At 43.9% G+C, this 16,599-nt stretch overlaps 1 long non-coding RNA gene and 2 other non-coding genes across 3 annotated transcripts; 1 reads left to right on the top strand and 2 right to left on the bottom strand.

Annotated features, from left to right (window-relative positions):
* Nucleotides 1–10,217: 10,217 nt before the first annotated feature.
* LOC114081268 (U2 spliceosomal RNA) lies at nucleotides 10,218–10,408 on the bottom strand. Its single transcript, XR_003580761.2, has one exon. It is a non-coding gene; the product is annotated as a U2 spliceosomal RNA (small nuclear RNA).
* A 327-nt stretch (nucleotides 10,409–10,735) lies between these two features.
* Nucleotides 10,736–13,343, top strand: LOC139702389 (uncharacterized). Its single transcript, XR_011705029.1, has 2 exons — nucleotides 10,736–11,296; nucleotides 11,412–13,343. It is a non-coding gene; the product is annotated as an uncharacterized lncRNA (long non-coding RNA).
* A 1,326-nt stretch (nucleotides 13,344–14,669) lies between these two features.
* Nucleotides 14,670–14,860, bottom strand: LOC114081266 (U2 spliceosomal RNA). Its single transcript, XR_003580759.2, has one exon. It is a non-coding gene; the product is annotated as a U2 spliceosomal RNA (small nuclear RNA).
* Between the last annotated feature and the right edge of the window lie 1,739 nt (nucleotides 14,861–16,599).

Here is a 16,599-nt window from a genome sequence, read left to right as displayed (position 1 = left end):
CAATGTCACTGCAAAATGTCAGCAACATGGGGTACGCTGGCAAGGAAATTGTCATACCTACTTGGCTAATGGCTCCCAGCATACATGTATATATTTATCTATATAATTATATTTATGTAAAAATTTGGCACATTTCCTAAATGGATGGAATGTGTAAATGTCTTGCCAGTCAGTACAAGATAGTTTCTAAAAATAGTGGATATATTTTGGACTGGTCTTCAATAATTGATAAAAGATAACTATGTAAGGATGCCATGACCCCTGGATGTTTTGTTGATAATATTCTAACCTTCAGCAAAGGCATTATTCAAAAAGATCTCTGGTGTTTAATTGCAGTGTCTACACTATACAGATGGCCCTATTCCTGACTTTGTTGGCAGGAATTGCAAAGAGGGTCCCTGCTATGGCTTTTGAACCTGTGTTGAATTTCCTTATGCTTTAATTACTGGAAATGTAAGACTTAAGAATAATATAGATATACTTATAGCCTGTAAAAGATGCAATCTAACTAATTACATCAATAGATTTAATAGAGATGTTAATCCTTCACCAACCCTCCTTTGTCTTACTACCAGTCAACATTTCAGAACCATGGTATGCTGATGCTGGTGTTCAAGTTCTACAACAGATCCATGTTCAGTTAACCAGACCTAAAGGAGCTCTTGGTCTCCTAATTCTTGGAGTGGCTGCTTTAATCTCATTTACAGCTTTTACTGTAACAAGGTCAGTGGCTCTATCTCAGAACATTCAATATGCAAATTTTCTCAATAATTTGGCTCAAAATACTTCCGAGTGAAACTAAATTGAACGCCTTGGAAGCTACTGTCATAAATATCAGTAATGAGCTATGCGCTCTCAAGTTTAAATAAAGGCTTAAATGCCATGCTGACTAGAAATATGTCTGTGTTACTGCAGCCAAATATAATGTTCCTATAGGGAACAATAGCCAGCATCTCATTAGGGAGTTCTTCTTCTTGTTCAGAAGGGTGTAAGCCACCTGAGAACTTAAAAGTCTAAAATAATTAGTGAAGAACAAAAGACAGAGTCAGAAATGTATTTACAAAAGTGGAGCCCCTGATATCAATGTTTATTGCTGCACAATTCACAAGAGCTAAACTGTGGAACCAACCTAGATGCCCTTCAGTACATGAAAGAATAAAGAAAATGTGGCATATATACACAATGGAATATTACTCAGCAATAAGAGAATAAAATAATGGCACTTGCAGGTAAATGGATGGAGTTAGAGAATATAATGCTAAATGAAGTTAGCCAATCCCCCAAGAAAACAAATGTCAAATATTTTCTCTGATATAAGGAGACTGATTCATAGTGGAGTTGGGAGGGGGAGCAAGGGAGGATTAGATGAACTCTAGATAGGGCTGTAAGGGTCCCGAGAAACGTCGGAGAAAGAGACCACCAAGTGACCACTCATGCAATTGGCAGAAGGGGGGATTTATTGAACCAGCATGCTGGGGCTCCGTGCCCACTCAAGAAGGGAAAGCAGCTCAGAGCCCCGAGCAGGGGCTGAGGATTGCTTAAGTACACTTTTTGGGGAGGGCGGAGGGCTTTGTATACATCAGAACAGATCATCATGAGGCGCGGGAAAATTGAACAACAACTCCTAAACATGATTGGTTCATTCATTGGCGGGAACAGGTCAGGCTGGAGTGATAGGTCATTCCTAAGGAGGGGGTTACATTTAAACTGATTGGTCCAGGCCCTGCAATGCCTGCGTGCAACCACACAGACCCCTTCAGTTATTAAACAACCAGACAATCAGGGGAAATGTTTACTGGGCGGTTCTAAGCATTGTCTTAACAGCTAACTCAGACCTTGCAGCTTAGAAACTTTTACAACACCCGATCTTTTACCCTTTAACTTTTACGCTTTAACTTCAATTTCTTTTACCCTTACATTCCCCACTCCTTTTTTCTGACTACTTTTAATCTTAAAAGTAATGCATCACGATTATTGAAGGGTTTCACATTTCATGAGTTGTTTTGCGTTCCCTGGAATCATTTTCAGCATGGCCTCCATTTTAGATTCCACTCGGTATTAGACCCCGATTTATCTAACTACACTGACTACCTAACTTAAAATCTGGCTTTATTCCCCCCTCTAATTTGGGAACTCCTTACTGCTGTAAGGAAGGGGGGGCAAAGAGAATCTTTCTGGCTTCTTCAGGCTGAAAAGGGACGGTGTGGGGCAAGCAGTTTGGAGTCCCCCTTTAAAAATATCTGGTCTATCGAGTGGTCCATGATAAAAGTTCAATTGAGAAGTATTAGGCTGGAGGGCCATTCGAGTGATAGGTGGTCTATAAGAGAAACAAGAATTTATTAATTTACTGGAACCATATTGATGCAGCAATAAATGTCACAGCACAGGAATATGCCAATGAGTATAATGGCCAAGACAGAGACTAACAATGTTTTCCACCAGGAAGTACCAAGAACCAGGAGCTAAGATATTGTTTCCATGACAAAATTTTAACCTAATGCTTCTCCTGTGAGTGACCAAAAGTCAATAGAACTGCCAGCTTTTCTGTTCTCACCTTTTACACCTCTCTTAGCTGTGTTTTAAAGAACTTTGATAAACTTTACCCCCCTTTGTTAAACGAGATTAGGGAAGCAGTGTTTTCTTTTCTTCCAGTAGTTGGCTTGAGCATGCCCACTGCAGAGGGAAATGCCTGGGGTCTAAAAACTTTGATATCTCGCTTAAACTTTTCTCAAACTCGAAACAACTGCAAGCAGAAGATGAACTTTTTGGGAAGCTGACTACTGAAAAGTTAGGATATGTGAGAAATGCCTAGTGCCCGGGGTCAGACCAAGCCAGAGGAACTAATCCTATAAGTAAAAGGTGGAACTAAGGGGCTCCCAGCAGCTGCCAAAGCCATTTTGCTTTGGGGAGTCTCCTCCTTCCTTACTTGCACTTTAGGGATTACCCCACCTCTGTTTGCTTAACTAAAATGTTGGTCTGGCTTATTGAAATGACATTAATTAGCAACAGTCTTGGAAATTTTTAAGGCTTGATTTTGGATATACATGATAAAACTTAATACTACTTTAGAAACTTCAGAACAAAGGAAGCAGCTTAATGATCCTGAGGGAATTTCCTCTGATGGTGGCCTTTATATTATCAGAAAAAGATCCTATTTTCAGTTTTGCATGAGCAAGTGTTTCTAATGTAAAAAGATATAAAGATATAAAATTTTGAAAATTACATCTTAAACCTAGAAATTATGACTTATAGCTAAAATGCCTTAGGCATGAGGTTTCTGCTCAGAATTCCAGTTTTCCCAGTTCCTTCTAGACCTCAGCCAGGACTTAAGCTGATATGCAAATAGAAGAAGCCTGGGGCTCAACAGAGGGCAGATTTCAGGCCCAAGGGAAAAAAAAAAAGGTTAAAGTGTCTTTTTACCTGAACTCAAACTAGACCCCAACCCTAAAGTAAATTATATGGTATTTATTAATTACTGGCCAGTCATCTTTTTTAGGACTCTTGCTTTTTCTTAGATTCTGCATTTTTTTTGGAGCTCATGATTTTAATTCTGATCAGTTCTATTTCTGATCAACTGTGGAGTTTTTAAACATTGCAATGGAGATTTCACCTGAAAAAGCTACAAGGGTGTTACACTTGTGTTATGTGTTGTATGTCGGTATGTCTGTATGTGTGTATGTCCATATATCCTGCAGTGATATGACAATTGACAGATGAGGAGCGCTCATAAAAAAATTTAAAAATGGATCCAAATATCTTTGATTCACGTGATTCAAATGGTTCAATTTAAATTGGGTAAACAGATAAAATGATGGTGTCTATAAAGTAATCTGCTTAAATTCAGAAATTTACAGATATTGTTTTAAAGTGTGAACAAAAGGAGGTTAACAGATGGAAAAAAAACTAGAAAGTTTTAGGTATGGATTTAATAGAGGGAAAATGTGTTTCTGGATAAGAGAGTCTATGTGATTAAGTAATTAAGAAGGTTTAAGTAAGTGATAAAAAAGGTTTGTGTAAGTTGGTTATGTGTGTAAGTTTTTGAGCAAATAATCTTAAAGAAATTAAAGATTATACAACTATGGTTAAACAACAGCTGTTATTTTTCAATATTGTAATGTTGTTACTTTAAAAGCTAACCTCGGTTAATATAAAAACATCAATGTAATTATGGTGCTATTAATGTGTTCATATCTTCCAGGTATACAAGTCTATAAGGTAGAAGCTTCAAAAGAACATTGTATCAAGCTGGTGTTCTAAAGTTGTATGGTAATTTTAGGCTTTAAAAAAAAAAACATGTCGGAGATTTATTCATATCATTTGTGTTCTACAACTGGACTTGTTATCAATAAGATATGTATGGTTCCATGTTACTTTCTACTCTGAGATACAATTTATGTATTTTTAAGTTAATGAGAGCCTAATCTGTGTGAAGGTTTTATTGCAAAACACAAAAGTACATTACTACTTTTCTACAAGAGGTTAAAAGCTTTCAGCCTTTAATTCATGTTTTAGGTGTGATATTATGTTGTGTTAGCTAATGTTCATGTAAACTTGAACAACAATTTATGTAAACTTTGTAAAATGATCAGCTTCAGAACTATAGTACTTGAGATTTATAAAGAGCCCTGCCTTACTTGAGATAAGGCTCTGTCCCATCTCACTACATGTGAAAGTGGCTATGAAAGAAGTAAGCCAGATTTCAGTACAGTTAAAGTTGTGTCCAAAAGTAGGTTTTTGCCAAGATTACTAGGATCTCAAACAGGGAATTATGATGTATAACCCTGCCAGAATTCAAGGTAGCTATTATATAAGCTAAATATGTTTTTACCCTAGTTAGTTTTGTTTTGTAGTTTGCTTATAGATGGTTTAAGGATTGCCTGTTAATGTTTTAAAGAGGTATTGCTTTAAGAACACAACCTGGGTCAACATAAGATAAGGAGTTATCACCTACAGGATAGAGAGATAGACATTAAAGCCCAGTGCTCTTAATATAAGGCTGTTAACTTATTTGCTGGATGTTTAAGATCAAGTTTTTAAAATTAGTTAAATTAAAAGGGCCAAGAAAACCAATATTTGGCTCTTGCCCTCTAAGTCAGTCTGAATCAGGGAATAGGGGACTTCTCCAAAGGGCTCTGCAACTCTAGGCCACATAACCTCCTGAGTAGGGAGATTAATGAGACCAGTGGAGGACAGAAAGCCAATCAGTGCATTTGCTGTGAAGAGGAGGGTCATCAGAAAAGGGAGACATCCCTGATGCTTCCAAGGGAAGCCACATGGTCAAGCAAGGCCTGGACCCATCCTAGCACAAATGGCACTAGTGGAACTGAGAAGCTGCTGTGAAGTTCCCGAGGACTCCCAGGGAAACTCAGCTGACTGTTAACAATAGATAGAAACAAAAGTCAGTTTGACTTGCTTCATCTTAAACACTTAGCAAATACAGTCAAAGCCAAAACACAGCTATCCCTGGGCATTTTAAATAATAATAATAGTTAAATGTAACTTCCAAAAATAAGTAAACTGGAGGCTAACAAAAGAGATTCTCAGACAGGAATGCCTGATAACTATCAAAAGGGACTGCCAGAGTAGTTTTTAGTTTAAGGCCTTTATTTCTAACCTACACAGGTAGGCTTAGTGTTTGCAAGTATGGTTATCCAGCCCTAAGTAACAGAATTAAAGATTTCTCTATTAGACACAGAGGTCATACTAGTAAAAGGATTTTGCAAGATCAGATGACATTAAATTATTAAACTATATCTTAAGGGAAAGGACATCTGTAACCCTAAAAGTTAAATGTTGTGTTTACATTCCTGACAATTCTGGCAATGTGACAAATATCCTTAAAGATTTACATGCTCAGATAGAAGCCATGTCCTCAGCAACTTTGTCATGGAAACAATATCTTAGCTCCTGGTTCTTGGTACTTCCTGGTGGAAAACATTGTTAGTCTCTGTCTTGGCCATTATACTCATTGGCATATTCCTGTGCTGTGACATTTATTGCTGCATCAATATGGTTCCAGTAAATTAATAAATTCTTGTTTCTCTTATAGACCACCTATCACTCGAATGGCCCTCCAGCCTAATACTTCTCTTTTTTTTTTTTAGAGAAAGAGAGAGAGAGAGAGAGAGAGAGAGAGAGAGAGAGAGAGAGAATTTTTTAATATTTATTTTTTTAATTTTCGGCAGACATAACATCTTTGTTTGTATGTGGTGCTGAGGATCGAACCCGGGCCTCACGCATGTCAGGCGAGCGCGCTACCACTTGAGCCACATCCCCAGCCCCTTTTTTTTTTTTTTTTTTTAGAGAAAGAGAGGATACTTCTCAATTGAACTTTTATCATGGACCACTCGATAGACCAGATATTTTTAAAGGGGGACTCCAAACTGCTTGCCCCACACCGTCCCTTTTCAGCCTGAAGAAGCCAGAAAGATTCTCTTTGCCCCCCCTTCCTTACAGCAGTAAGGAGTTCCCAAATTAGAGGGGGGAATAAAGCCAGATTTTAAGTTAGGTAGTCAGTGTAGTTAGATAAATCGGGGTCTAATACCGAGTGGAATCTAAAATGGAGGCCATGCTGAAAATGATTCCAGGGAACGCAAAACAACTCATGAAATGTGAAACCCTTCAATAATCGTGATGCATTACTTTTAAGATTAAAAGTAGTCAGAAAAAAGGAGTGGGGAATGTAAGGGTAAAAGAAATTGAAGTTAAAGCGTAAAAGTTAAAGGGTAAAAGATCGGGTGTTGTAAAAGTTTCTAAGCTGCAAGGTCTGAGTTAGCTGTTAAGACAATGCTTAGAACCGCCCAGTAAACATTTCCCCTGATTGTCTGGTTGTTTAATAACTGAAGGGGTCTGTGTGGTTGCACGCAGGCATTGCAGGGCCTGGACCAATCAGTTTAAATGTAACCCCCTCCTTAGGAATGACCTATCACTCCAGCCTGACCTGTTCCCGCCAATGAATGAACCAATCATGTTTAGGAGTTGTTGTTCAATTTTCCCGCGCCTCATGATGATCTGTTCTGATGTATACAAAGCCCTCCGCCCTCCCCAAAAAGTGTACTTAAGCAATCCTCAGCCCCTGCTCGGGGCTCTGAGCTGCTTTCCCTTCTTGAGTGGGCACGGAGCCCCAGCATGCTGGTTCAATAAATCCCCCCTTCTGCCAATTGCATGAGTGGTCACTTGGTGGTCTCTTTCTCCGACGTTTCTCGGGACCCTTACAGCCCTATCTAGAGTTCATCTAATCCTCCCTTGCTCCCCCTCCCAACTCCACTATGAATCAGTCTCCTTATATCAGAGAAAATATTTGACATTTGTTTTCTTGGGGGATTGGCTAACTTCATTTAGCATTATATTCTCTAACTCCATCCATTTACCTGCAAGTGCCATTATTTTATTCTCTTATTGCTGAGTAATATTCCATTGTGTATATATGCCACATTTTCTTTATTCTTTCATGTACTGAAGGGCATCTAGGTTGGTTCCACAGTTTAGCTCTTGTGAATTGTGCAGCAATAAACATTGATATCAGGGGCTCCACTTTTGTAAATACATTTCTGACTCTGTCTTTTGTTCTTCACTAATTATTTTAGACTTTTAAGTTCTCAGGTGGCTTACACCCTTCTGAACAAGAAGAAGAACTCCCTAATGAGATGCTGGCTATTGTTCCCTATAGGAACATTATATTTGGCTGCAGTAACACAGACATATTTCTAGTCAGCATGGCATTTAAGCCTTTATTTAAACTTGAGAGCGCATAGCTCATTACTGATATTTATGACAGTAGCTTCCAAGGCGTTCAATTTAGTTTCACTCGGAAGTATTTTGAGCCAAATTATTGAGAAAATTTGCATATTGAATGTTCTGAGATAGAGCCACTGACCTTGTTACAGTAAAAGCTGTAAATGAGATTAAAGCAGCCACTCCAAGAATTAGGAGACCAAGAGCTCCTTTAGGTCTGGTTAACTGAACATGGATCTGTTGTAGAACTTGAACACCAGCATCAGCATACCATGGTTCTGAAATGTTGACTGGTAGTAAGACAAAGGAGGGTTGGTGAAGGATTAACATCTCTATTAAATCTATTGATGTAATTAGTTAGATTGCATCTTTTACAGGCTATAAGTATATCTATATTATTCTTAAGTCTTACATTTCCAGTAATTAAAGCATAAGGAAATTCAACACAGGTTCAAAAGCCATAGCAGGGACCCTCTTTGCAATTCCTGCCAACAAAGTCAGGAATAGGGCCATCTGTATAGTGTAGACACTGCAATTAAACACCAGAGATCTTTTTGAATAATGCCTTTGCTGAAGGTTAGAATATTATCAACAAAACATCCAGGGGTCATGGCATCCTTACATAGTTATCTTTTATCAATTATTGAAGACCAGTCCAAAATATATCCACTATTTTTAGAAACTATCTTGTACTGACTGGCAAGACATTTACACATTCCATCCATTTAGGAAATGTGCCAAATTTTTACATAAATATAATTATATAGATAAATATATACATGTATGCTGGGAGCCATTAGCCAAGTAGGTATGACAATTTCCTTGCCAGCGTACCCCATGTTGCTGACATTTTGCAGTGACATTGAATGTAGGTCACCTTGCTCAAGGACCAGGGCGGATTAGGGTGTTCCCGGTTTAAGATAATTGGGTTTAGGGCGTTCCCAATTTAGGTTCCAGGTTTAAGGTTTAAGATTATTCCTGCTGGGAATAGGGCGTATCCTGCTGCCTGAGTTCCCCTTGAGTTCTCACGGGATTCAGACAGTATATTTTGGGAGAGAGAAGCCCAGTGGAGGTGGATTTGGGCAGAGAACGTGGATTTCCCCAGAACGTGATTGTAGACGGCTGGTGTGAGTTCGGGAATAAAGAGTTGCTGTTTGAATCTACAAGCTGTGTGGTGGCTCGTGATTGTGTGCCCAGCCAGACTGCAGCATTTGTGCCCAGCCAGATTGCGGCACATGTATATTATAATTTATATATATATATTAGTTGTAGATGGACACAATATCTTTAGTTTATATATATGTGGTGCTGAGTTTTAAATCCAGTGCCTCATGCATGCAAGGCAAGTGATCTACCACTGAGCTACAACCCCAGTCCCAAAATGTGCCAAATTCTATTGCAGAATGATTAGAGCAATAAGGTAGTGGTAGTTTTGTTCTGTTGAAATGACTGGCTTTTTATGAGAAAGTCCATATAGTCCACATATATATGGACTATATGGACTGTCTCATAAAAATCTGGGAAATAGGTCCAATAAATTTCTCCATAGACCCCACTTACCTGACAACTCAATAGATCTATCATGGTCATAAACATTGTGGTTGGAAACTTAATTTCTCCTTGTTGTTGAATCATCTGCTCAGCTTTTGCATCAGATTCTTCAGTTGTTTCCATGATGGTAGTTTGAATGTTTGGTCCCTCAGGGTCTTTTTCATTATTTTCCTCCTTACTAGCTTCCTGTTCCTGCTGGGAGTCAGGGTTGACATCTCTGGATCTATCTTTAGTCATTTGAACCTTGGCTCCATGTCCTCCATATATGATGGCACCCAAATAACACCTTATGGTAACTTCTGGGAAAAAACCAATCATGACCTATACCCCACATTATCACTGGATCTGATCCTTTCCATGTCCTGTTGTAAATCTTTCCATCAAACTAGGCCCAAAAAACCTACGGCAGTAATGCAACCTTCAGTGTCACGATTTTAGAAATTTAGAATGAACAATGGTTAAGGTTATTTTGTGGAGTCTTATTTCCCCCCTTTTGCTTTTGTAATTGTGGTTTAATAGATAAATTCAATAGGTTTAGCACCTCCAACTTTCTATGCATTATCACTATTACATAAAACTTACATGCCGTCATCAGTTATCAATGATGAGGATTCGGTCATAACATTGCCCTCTATACAAACACAAAAACTCTCCGCAGGAACCAAGAAACGCTCACGTAGAGAAGGCTCCCCCAGGGACCCCAAAACTCCCATTACACTCTTCAGTGGAGCCTTAGCCCCTGCTTTAGCCGTGCTTTTTAGAAGGACGGGAACCCAACGGTGCTCCTGCGAGGATACGTTAAGACTTTTGCTGTAGGCCAGCTGAAAACAGGCACGAACAACACTCACGAAAATCGGCCCAGCCGCCGGGTACACCACAACCATACAAGCAAAGACAATCTAATTTTAGACCCACGAACTTATCCCCCGAGGGGGGGGTGCACCGTTCCTGGAAGTACTGCAATACCAGGTCGATGCGTGGAGTGGACGGAGCAAGCTCCTATTCCATCTCCCTGCTCCAAAAATCCATTTAATATATTGTCCTCGGATAGAGGACGTATCAGATATTAAACTGATAAGAACAGATACTACACTTGATCTTAGCCAAAAGGCCGAGAAGCGATAACGGGCTGACTACCGGCACCCGTTCCACTCGTCGCGCCACACATCTTCAGCTCACGGTGAGAACCGTCACGCTCAATTAAAGACTCACCCTCACGCGAGTGTGACAGTGCATAAAGGATTCAACTTGGAAAGCATAAAAATGTTGTCAGATTATTGCTATTCGGGGGGAAACTTTCACCTTTTTCTTTGCTCCCATAGCTCCCGGGAGAAAGAGACACTGTAAATTTGCATGCCCCGCCCCACACAAGCGGTGCCGGGCCTTCGGTGCCCGCCCTCTCGCCTTGAAATAGAACACCGCCTCTAAAACAATTGGCTAGAAAGCTCTTCCGGCCTCTTTGCCCCGGAACCAGGATTTTCCTCCTGGACGAGGAAGACGCAAACAACTCTACGAGGTTTTTCTTCCCAGCATTCTTCTTTGTTTTTAATCTTTCAATATTTTCTTTTTTTAAGAGATGAAGTCAACTTTCTGGAGGTTGAGGTGTCGGTCTCCAGAATGTAGTCCCCGGAGGAACGCACGCTCTCGCCGCCTCAAGGGGTGGACAGAGTCTTGGCAAAGGGGGCCCTCGGAGGATCTACGCCGTTAGCGGAGCTAAGTCCGCTGCTTCTAGGGCAGGAGGGGAGGAGCCTGGAAAGGCAGAGGAAACCGCTGGTTCAGACGCCGGTTCAACGACCGGCGTGGGACGCCCGAGTAGCTAGGGCGGGGTCACCAAGAGGAGACCCGGCGGGAGAGGGCGTGGCGAGCAGGTCGGGCGGGGACTTGTGGGCTCTCCTACTGGGGAGAAAGCGAGAGGCTCTGAGCGTGGGCCGCGGCGCGAGAGGGACGTACCACGACTTAATACTTCTGACTGGCCCGACGCGGGGGCGAGTGCAGAGAAGCGGAAAGGCCGGTGAGGAAAGGGGGGTTGCGTTCTCCCAGGAAAGAGATAGTGAGCGCTTGGGCCCGGGGTTGTCGCAGTGCAGGGGGTGCGCAGTGGCCAGATTGTGGTTGTATTTTGAAAGTAGAGCCGCCGGCATTTGCGGACAATCGGGGAACATATGGGTGTGAAAGAGAAGAGTGGACGGTGACTCCAGCGGTTCTGGCCAGAGCTACTGGAAGGAAGGACACGGTTGTCATATTCTGAGTTGGGCGAGGACCAAGTTTGTCGAGGAGGCTGGAGGTGGAGGCGGAGTGAGGTGCGTGTTGCCCTGTTTGCAGCTCAGTTTAAGAGAGCACAAGCTAGAGATGGCGCCCCAGAGAGTCAAGAGGAGGTGGCAGGTAGGCAGCTGGGTGTACCAGGCTGGACTGCAGCCTGGAGCTATTTTGAGGACTGTCAGCAGAGAAGTGAGGACCCTCGGCCAGGAGTTGGGAGGAGCTCCCCAAGGGAGAGGGTGTCCATCCGCCACAAGTAGAAGGGCGGAGCCGAGGCATGAGCCCAAAGTCAAGGACATTAGAAGGACAGGCAGAAGGAAAATCTGGAGAGCAAGGTGTTCTGGAAACCAAGCCCAGAAGGTATTTCAAGAATGAGGGACCGCCCAACCCAGTAGAGAGCTGCTGAAGGATTCCGGTGAGGTGGGGGGATTGGAGATGGACCTTGAGGAGAGCAGTGCACAAGAGACTGACTGGGGCAGGTTCAAAAGAGGGCAAGATCCAAACCCAGGGTCATTCTACAGAATAAGTATCCTGCAGTCTTCAAAGAAAGTGCCGGTTGTGAAAGACGGCGCAAAGGCAGAAGGGCACGGAACGAGAATTGGCAACTAAATGCAGCAAGGGATTCCAGACTGGGTCCTGGGCCCGGAAAACAAATCTCTCTAAAGGACGCTTTGGGATAGCTGGAGAAATCTGAACTTGGGAGTGTAGCTTATAGTATGGTGTTCATGTCAAACTTCCAGATGGCCATGTTCCCAGGAAACACACACTTAAGTTTATCTGGGGGGGTGAAGGGACATTGCATGTGCAACCTACAAGTGGTTCAATAAAGAAAAATATATGGGTGGGTGTGTGTGCGTGGGTGTGTGTTTGGGGGGAGAATATTATAAAAGGAGAGAGTTATAAAGCAAAATGTGGCCCTGTTGATGGTTGGCAGACCTGGGTAAAGGGTACGGAGAAATTCTCTGTATAACTCTTGTAACTTCTGTGAGTGTGTGTGTGTGTGTGTGTGTGTGTGTGTGTGTTTTGAATGGGAGATTGAACGGGGGCGGGGCGGGTCGCTTTACCAATGAGCCATATCCCCAGCCCTTTGTTGAGACAGGGTTTCACTGAGTTACTTAGAGCCTCGCTCAATTGCTGAGAATGACCTGGAACTTGCTGTCCTCCTGCCTCAGCTTCCTGAGCCGCTGGGATTACAGGAATGCGCCACCACACCCCGCCAAGTGTGAAGTTATTTTAAGATTATTTCAATAATGTAGAGAGAGGATGAGAGGAAAGTTGGGAGGGAAAAATATAGACGACTGTTTGTGTTATGGGCCAGGCTACATGGGAATGACCAAACAGACTTCATTTTACTCTGAGACTCATGTCATATAAGAAATGCTTGTCCCATGGGAAAGCCCCGCCCTCTGTACCCATCAACAGTTAGTTTAGCATGTTTGGCAACACAAAATGGCAATTCCTATACAATGTAAAATTTTTCTCTCTTTGGTTCCCATTTTGCTTGGACAATGTACCCTCTCAGAGAATGATTGCTCAGCCGTTAGTAACCATTCTTTAACTTGTACTCAACTAGGGTGGTTTTGACCCACTTCCCCTTCTCCTTATGATTTTGGATCCCATGACATTTGTTTGTGGTTTTGAATCATAGCAACAGCCACTTATGATTAATATGGTTTTGGACTATAAAAGGTGTACTCAAACCCCAGGAGGGGGTCGAAGGGTGTGGACTTGCAGCCTGGCCCTTGGCCTGCCAGCTGGTGGGTCCGGACTGCCGGCTGGTGAATAAAGATGGTTCCGTCTCCTGCTTTTCGGTGATTTATTGCAACCTCGCCATAACATTTGGAGGAATTTTCCTGCAAAAAGAGAAATGGGGTGGTAGCTAGAGGGTGAAGTAGGTAGAGTTTATGTTAAGGAGGAAAGAAATAATACAACTTACATCCTGGTGGAAAAAGTCCAATCCAGAAGCGAATATCGATGAGGAGGGAGAAGAGAGTAGGAGAGAGTTGCCAGAGGCAAGGAGGGGTGCCCAGGTGCAGGGCAGGCCTTTGCCAGGAGCTGTGGCGGCTCATCTGCAGCACCTGGGGGTGGGAGTGGGGTCACAGATTTAAGAGGTGGGTGGATAAGTCCTGGGAACTCCTGGAAGCCTCCTGATTGTATCTGCAGGATTTCCTCCTTCCGAAGCAAGGTAGTCAGTCAGCTGAGAGAGGGGCAGGTTGGAGAGGAAAGTAAGAAACAGATGTCTGGAAAAGTGGAAGATGAATGGAGTAGGGAAGAAGAAGATGAGTTAGCTGCTCTGCTCTGAGGGCAAAGTTACTCACCCCTTCTTCAACCTCCAGGGTGCGCGGGATCCAGGGTTATAGTTGTTCTTTGTTGTGGATTGAATGTTGATGTCCTGCCCCCAGCCCCAACACCCATTCCTGTGTAAGGGCCTAAACCCCCACTGGGGCTGTGTTTGGATCTGGGGCCTCTGTGTAAGAAAGTGATTAAGGATAAATGAGGTCGTAAGGGTGGGACCCTCATCCAGTAGGATTCCTGTGTTTATATGACAGAACAGGAAAGGGGCAAGGGAGCTGAGAATATATGCAAAGAAATTAATCCAGGTAAATGGAGATGGAGGGACCGTGGGGGCAGGGGAAGGGGAGGCAGAGGAAGAACAGTGAAAGGTGGCAACTAGAAGGTGGTTAAGAAGGTGGTTAGAGAGTGTCATACTAGAAGTGGACAAGGTTTATAGCAGTTGTTAAGGACTAGATCCAGAGTCAGACCACGGGAGTGGTTGGCTGGGGTAGGCCCAACGTCAAGCAAAGGTGTTGGAGGGATATTTGATAGACAAAAAATAGGAAAGAGTGGCTCTGGCCTGGTCAAGGAGCAACAGTAGGCGGGTACAGTGGGAGAGGCTCGAGTGGTTGTTGAACAGGGAAATGGAGGAACACTGGCTCAGGAGCCCAACCACCACCCGTGAGACTTCTCTAGTCTCAAAAGAAGGAAAGGAAAAGCAGAAAAAGCAAAGAAAGAAGAAACGCACAGCCGAGAAAATAAGCAGAAAAGAGAGAAAAAAAAGAATAGACAAAAAGGGAAGACAGAGCTAGGGAAGGCAAAGTTCACTTAAACTGCTTTGAACACTTGGAGAATGGGTGAGGGGCACCGTTCCTGGAAGTACTGCAATACCAGGTCGATGCGTGGAGTGGACGGAGCAAGCTCCTATTCCAACTCCCTGCTCCAAAAACCCATTTAATATATTGTCCTCGGATAGAGGACGTATCAGATATTAAACTGATAAGAACAGATACTACACTTGATCTTAGCCAAAAGGCCGAGAAGCGATACCGTACCACTCGCCACTCGCCCTCACCGTCCTCCGCTGGCTCACTTTTAACTCCCGGTGAGCACCACGATGCCTACTCCTACTCTCTTTTTCCTGGTGTCTCCTTGGGCATCGCATCGGGCCTACGGGACGTTCGTGAAGATTCCCGATTGGCCCCACTTAGATCGAGGAATTTTAGCTGCCCTTGGCGGCTCTGGCGTTCAGGGGCGGGGGCGCCCTCCAATACTTTGCATGTCCCCGCCCCCTCACCGGAAAGGCGTGGCTACCGTGGGTCCCTTCCACCTGGCGACCGCTTCCAGGTCTCCAGGCAGCCCAGGGCGGGCTCTGCTCCCACTTCCAGACATACCGAGACCAGAGAGGAGCAGCGACTGCCGCTGACGCCGAGTCCAAGTCGGAGCCAGGAGCTCCGGAAAGCCAGAACTCGGTTTTGTTCCCCGCACCTACTTCACACTCAACCAGTAACTCTTCAGTGAATGAGATCGTGCCTCCCACACGCTCGGCCAAACCCCGACAAATCGAGCTTGGGATGGCTCCTTCTCAGTACTTCCCTGCTTCTTCAGGCCATCTGCCCAATGATTCGCGTCCCCCCGTGTGCTTTCATCCCGAGAAGGGGACGTCGCGGCTCCCCTTCACTGGAATGGAACGCTTCCCGCCGCAAATGATTGACCTTTCGGGTTTTCTCCTTGTGATTCACTCCCGTGGAGTTTGCTCAGATCCACGTGCACTCAATGCCGGGCCCTGGTAGCGCTGTGTGCAGAGGTTGGCCGGATGTCCTTGTGCCTTTGATGAAAGCGCACCGCGGTGTCCTGGTGATCCCGACCACCCTCGCTGCACCTGAACCTTGAATTTCTAGGGGATCCAGAACGTGGAGGGAGTTCTCAGGCAGCGCCACTCGCTCCAGCCTGGTCCTCAACACCTCAAACTTGGGATTGCTTGCTTTGGGGCGGTCTGGGCCGGGGATGGGGGCAGGTGGAAAACAGTCTAAGGCAATAGATACTTTTTTTTTTTTTTGGTACTGGAGACTCAATTCACGACCCTTAGCCACTGAGCCACATACCCACCCCACCCCACCCCCTTTAAAAAAATTATTTTCTAGTTGTACACAATACCTTTATTTTGTTTATTTATTTTTATGTCGTGGGAGGCCAACCTTACACGTGACTGAGTTACACTCCCCGACTGGGTGCCAAGGCGCTCAGTCACAGAAATGTGGCACCCTTCTTGGGTGTGAGGGTCGGTGTCTTGTGCATGGGTGTGTCTTGCTACAGCCCCATGGGTGAAGCTATGCTCACCTGTTCCTTTGTAATAGAACCCCTTGCCCTGTTAAGGATAGAATCTTCCATGGAAGTGCCTTGTGTGTGTCCCCTTCTCTTACTGTGCCCTTGGGTGTGGCCTACCCAGGTGTCAGTCAACCTGCTGACAGTGGACATCATGAAGATACTCAGCCCCCTGAAACCTGACCCCTTGCCTCATTTGAATAGCTTCTCCTCAATAAAAGGGGTCAGCGCGTGCTCTCGCTCGCTCTCTCTCTCTCTCTCTTCTGCGGACCCTTAAGGTCAGAGGAGCCGTCACAGCAACCCCAAAGAAAAAGGTATTTGTGTCTCTTGTGTGGTTATTTCGTGCAGCCCAGTTAGCCCAGTTTAACTAGAGTGACCCCGGAGCCTTTTAGTCGCGAGAACAGAAATCCAGCATTATGTGGTGCTGAGGATCGAACCCAGTGAGCGCTCTACTACTGAGCC

The sequence above is a fragment of the Marmota flaviventris genome, chromosome 17 (assembly GCF_047511675.1).
Source record: "Marmota flaviventris isolate mMarFla1 chromosome 17, mMarFla1.hap1, whole genome shotgun sequence".
Lineage (NCBI taxonomy): Eukaryota > Metazoa > Chordata > Mammalia > Rodentia > Sciuridae > Marmota > Marmota flaviventris.
Note: the sequence above shows the minus strand (reverse complement) of the source record. Positions and strands in the feature narration are given on the sequence as shown.